This window comes from Aplidium turbinatum, chromosome 11 (assembly GCF_918807975.1).
Source record: "Aplidium turbinatum chromosome 11, kaAplTurb1.1, whole genome shotgun sequence".
NCBI lineage: Eukaryota > Metazoa > Chordata > Ascidiacea > Aplousobranchia > Polyclinidae > Aplidium > Aplidium turbinatum.
The window spans coordinates 26,165,960-26,171,993 of record NC_137482.1 but is presented as its reverse complement, the minus strand read 5'-3'; positions in this window follow the sequence as shown (position 1 = coordinate 26,171,993).

Here is a 6,034-nt window from a genome sequence, read left to right as displayed (position 1 = left end):
GCCACCAATATAAATTGTATGTGAATGCAACATAGCCAAAGAGAGGCAGTAGTTTCAAAGAATTTGTGTATTCCAGTAAATTCTTTATCATCACTAATCCTTTTACATGCAATACTGTGAGAAGATTTTGGTTCAAAATAATGAAAAGATTGGGTGCCATGCACAGTGGAGCCTTGAACATACCTTTCTATTGTGTCGAATTCTTTCAAGTTCATTGCTTTGAATGTCAAAAAAATGTATGAGGTCCAATAGACTACAGAAGCATACGATAGTGCATGCATATATATTTATTTGATAATGTAAACTTAACTATTGCATTTATTACAGCTTTAGATATTGTTTATTTCAATGTTTGTAAATATCTGATCACACTTAACGGCAAAACTTGCATTTGGCTTCTGAATAAGCATCCCATTAAACACATCCTGGGTAGTGTGCACCACAACCCCCTTGTTTTTTACTTTTTTTGTACTATTGACTTGTAGATTTTGTGAGATTGTTCCACTAGCCAAGAATCTTTGCTTGTCCAAAAATCAGTAGAATTGGGGCACGTTTATGTGGGCCACCATCCCATTCAAATTTTCAGGTTTGCCATTAAGTAAATATGGAATTACCGGTATTTTCACGCTTTTCAGCAGAATTTGTATGTGTCAACAAAATAATATGCTTAAACTTTTACCTGTTCGACTATCTATTGTACAGGGAATTGAAAGAATATGCTTGTCTAATGTCTATACGAGTTGTCTGTAAATTCACATTTTTTACGCGTTGGAATAGCTAAAAATAAAACTCCAGTGAGCGGAAGTGGTCTAAAATTCTAATTTCGCACTGGAAATAGATCAAATACACAGAGAAGTTAACAATAGGCTAGTAAGTTTGCTACATGAAAGCCTGGTATTGAATCTGTATATATAATATATATAATATATAAATGTAATGTATAAATGAGTCAGCAGAGAATTTTCGATTTGTGCAAAAGGAACACTCCATAATATGGTCTTTGATGGCACTTTTCTTTAAGTCTCTAAAGTTCAAATGCTCCCGTACTCTCGTGGTCAAATGTCTGGTGGACATACCGATGTATGTCAAATTTTACGCAAAGGCAAATCCCAATTTGACACAAAAATTCAGGAAGCGCTATTAATCAAACGCTACAACCCAAATTTAAACAAACAATTATTTGCTGGTGGCGCGTCCTTTCTACTAAACATTTACTAAGTTAGATGGGTCACGTTCCCTGTGGTGCTAATTCGTTTGTAGTCATGTAGTTGCCTTTTTCTAATGTAATTTTGTTTTCCGTCCGTCTGTTTGTTTTCCACACTATTGCTTTTAACCGCTGCGTATTTCTTGATGCTTACAATTAGTTAGCTAGTTACCTTCAAGAAGTTGAAATTTATTGCATTTTATTAATATTTTCAGATTCCTGATGAGGGCTTAGGTTAAGCTGAAAACGTTTGAATGTTAAACTATTTTGTAAATATGTAAAATATATACTGTTGTAATGCTCAACCCTGTGGTATTGTTGTGTCTTGCCTGTATTTGTGTAGTTGTACAAAAACTATTCGACAAGTAATGTGCAGCCTAAGGGCGGTAGGCACTTTAACATACTGATATCCCATTGAACCACAAATCATCAACCAATCAGAAGCTACGCTGTTCGTGACGTCATCAAGGTTGTGTTTCTCGGAACAAAGGAAAAATGCAACTTCCCACCACTGCTATTGCTCTTGTTTGTTGTGTAATTACCAAAAAAAAGTTTAAAGTAATAATCAACTCTCTGGCTGAATGCTGAAATGGCCACAATTGGACGGACAACCTAACATCTGATGGTTTGGGTTCGTTTAATTGGATATCAGTATGTCAAAGGTTCTACCCCTAAAGGCGCTTGTCGTTTGGTTGAGAAGCTTTTGCCAGGCCAAGACTACCAAGGTAGCAAAAATGTATAATTTTGCATCGTTTTTACATTGCTAAACGTTTAAAAAAACCATGTAACTTGGTTGTTTTTAGTAAGCTGGTTCTATCAGTTTGTGATTTAATTTCCACCTTTCGTTGTAATAAACTCATCAAGCTTAAACAATGTCAGAGTAGGCTAAGTACTAAGTAGGCTGCGCAACAGACTCCCACAGCCACAGTTATCACCACTTGCTGCTGACAAGTCAAAGAACATCTATGTCTTTTGATGTTGCCTATTTGCGTAGCATTTTTTTTTTAATTTTTATAGTGATACTTGCTCTTCGCTATTTCTGTTACGTTTAGATGATGTCACGTTATTATGCCGATTGCCGATTTGAGATATAATAATTTAATTCATGACGTTGTATGGATGAAAAACTTTTACAAGTTTTATACTCTGCTGAGAGTAAAAAAGAAACACAAATGATAAATATTGGAGAAATTGAGTCTCCTTACACAACTTAAGAATTGAACAACGCAAAACTGCTGAAACAAAAATGTTTTGTTCAAGTGAAAGAATCACTCTAAGCAACCAATGTTAAAACTTGCGCGCAAGAAGTCATGGAAGTGTGACGTATCAAAAATTTGAACAGGTTGTTATTTTTCTACATCAATGTGACATCACCGATACCGATATATCGATACATCTCTAATGGAAATAATTTAAAAACAACAATAAATTCAGTAATTGACACGAATGACATGTCATCCACCACTGCCTAACCAACCGGCCTCCACACGGTGCGCATGGTCTGAGGGTCCTGGGCGACCAGACTGTTGGAGTGGCTGATGATTTCCTGCCCTCCAATCTAGCCTGGAAAGATCGCTCATACGCCGATAAAAGAAATTGAAAAGAACATTTTTAAAATTATTGAAATGTACCGGTAATGAGAGACAAAAACTTATTCTTCAGACAATAACCTTCTCAGATAGACAAAATGATTAGGCAACAAAAACACTTCCGCACTGTCGCATAACTCGCAACGCTGCCACAGCAAAAGTGATAGAAAATAAATCAAATTTTATCAAAAAGTATCACAATGAGAGCTTACCATACTTGGAATAAATTTCTCTATTTATTTTCAAGTTGGATGCCCTTCACTTTGATACCTCTCTCAGTTCTTTGTTGGAAGTTTTTGACCGAGGCACGTAACTCATTCTGGGCTATTTTGGTCCATTCCCGCAAGAGTGATTGCTTCAGAGTATAACACTTGGTAAGTAATTGAACAGACCTGTGCCTCCAATAATGACCACACACAAAAGTTCATGGAATTCAAATCAGGTGATGAGGGAGGCCACATTTCCTTGCTTCAGAATCTTAGAAGTTGACGTGAGCACCAGTCATGAGTCTTTCTTGAGGTGTGGGATGGTGCACCATCTTGTTGAAATGTGAAGGGCTGATCTTTGTAGTGTTTCTTTATCTCTTCAAGGGCTGGATCCAGAATATTGTTGATGTAGCGATCTGAATTGATTTTAACCTTTTGTTCCACGAAAATCAGAGGAGACTTCCAAGTTTTGAAGATGGCGGCCACACCATGACAGAAGATGGTTTTTGATGGTTGTAAACTGTTCTCACAGAATCTTTAATATCTGCTCAATACTTATTACTTGGCATCAATTTTATCATTCTGATTATTGAACTGAACTTCAATTGTTTGTGAAGAGTTTTTCGTCTGAAAAAAAATGATCTCTTGGCTTGGCATGCCTACCTTCAGTTCTCTGAAAAGAATCTGTGCACTTTTAAAGTCTCTTTTGCTTTAGGAGAGGTATAAGGAACTCTCGTTTTTTCATCTCATTAGGAGACAACTGAAGATCCTTTTCCACAATGGTTCTCATTGAAGTGTTGCTCACATTCCTGTCTTTGGCAATTTGACGGATGGATCTGTTTGGGTTTCGTTTCACCTTTTATAGCTATAACCACTGTTTTATGTTCGAGCAGTGCGAGGTCTTCCACTCCTAGGATGATCTTCAGATGTACCAAGTTCCTTAAATCTAATCACAACATGGTAAACAATGGATTTGGCAGCTTTTTAGAGCTTAATGATCTTAGAGTTGGTTTTCCTTGCGCGATGGAGGTGAATGATGGCTTCTCTTTGGCTCATTTTAGACCTTAAGATTAATGCTTACAATTAGACCTAAATTTTAGAGAGTTTAGCAAGATATTTGAGCACGTCTTTTAGGTGCATACAGTTAGGCGTCAGTCACATAGGCGCGCACACTGTGGCGTCAGGATATTTAGGTGCAAAGCACTGTGGCGCCCGTTCATTTAGGTGCTATTCCTAGTAAAGTCTGCAGATTGTATCAGCTCAGCTTTGGCAAAACCTAGTCGGGGTTTTGACGGAAAACTAAGTTACTTTTCACTCAAGCCTACCACCCGCTTGAATATAGGCTACCGTATATTTTTACTGATGTTTAGTGTAGTTATTATTTGACTTATATAACTAAAAGTGAACTCAGTCATGTTCGGAAACTTGAATAATATATTGATAAAGCTTTCGCCGACGCAAACCTGGACTGACAACAAATAAATGCTGAACACGCCCAATCGCCCATTAAAAAAACAATATATTTTTTTGTTCAATATAACATTTTGTGTGAAAAGCATTGCCCTACCTGCCAAGCTGATACAATCTGCAGACTTTACTAGGAATAGCACCTAAATGAACAGGCGCCACAGTGCTACGTACCTAAACAGGGTTCGATCTTAGCACTGGTCCTCTGGCCAATGTCTAGTGCGAATTCCCCGCCGACCAGTATGAATCGTTTTGCACTGGTCCGACTGTCCAGTGCGAAAATATCGTATTATGTCGTCTGATCGTTTAGAGTGCGTGGTTCTCGTTTGCGCTGCTCTTCAAACAACAAAACATGTGATTCGTGCGTGTTAAACCCAGGGATATCTAGAGAAGGGGATACGAAGGCTTTTATTACGTGTGACAATAGAAGGGCTTCTATTTATCTTAAATAATCTCTGTTTATGGCAAAATGACAATTGGCACATATAGTAATTTAATGAACTTTGTTATGACAACCTGCATTGCATTATTACAACCAGGTATGGATATTCAATGAATGCTCATAATCACTTGTTAATTCAACTACCCGTATACTTGCTTTACACTTAGCCAACTGCAAACGCTGGCTGGCAAACGATTCATCTGTGAGGTCAAGAAGGCCTGAAACTGGCTATGTGTTTACAAGGCCAGACAAGCACACATCGGATTCCGATTATGACCCCGTGACCGTCCCGTCATCAGATTTCGATTATGACCCATCATCGGATTTAGAAATTGAAGAAGAGCCACAAGTAGATTGAAGACTCAACGTAGATTGAATGTCTTGCCTAGATAAACTGTTGTTACTGTTATTGCCATTGTATATTTCCATGTTATTGCCACCATTCATTATTGTCGTTGTAAGGTGGTTTTCCCTGGGTTGGCCTCGTGCTTCCCACGACAATCTTGTTTTTATCAGTAAACGGGACGAACCAGTGCGATCTCGTGCGGACCAGTGCAAATGGTGAGCCACTGGTCCGGTTGGCCAGTGCGAAAAAAAGTTAAGGTCGAACCCTGCTAAATATCCTGACGCTTTGAATAAAAACTCAGAATTACAAAGGGCTACCACCATCAGATGCCACAAAAGCCTCAATTAAGACGTCCAAATAAAAACAAACTAGATCTTCATTTTAATGACAACATTTGTGACGTCTTAGAGAAGCAAAGTGTGATAACCGTAGTAACCTGTAGAAATCAAATAAAATTTATTTTTAGATTTATGTTATTTTGAAGGAAGCCTATTTGAGTTTAAGTTTGTTGCGATGACGATCAAGTGATCTGGTAGTGGCGGTGTTAGAAGCAGTGCCAGGTGTGGCGTTTAAGTAAGAGCGATAGAGAGTCTCACATCGAGAGTTATGTTGTTACTCAGTTATGTCTGTTTATGTTTAAAAAAGTAATCTCTTTGTATCTGCAAAAGTTGTACTGGCCCAAAATTAGTAAAAAAGCAGCATTGTGGACAAATAACGTTTAGTCAATTGCGCATCTTAAGGGCTTGATCAAAAATTGTCTCAAACTCCAGCAAGCTTTAG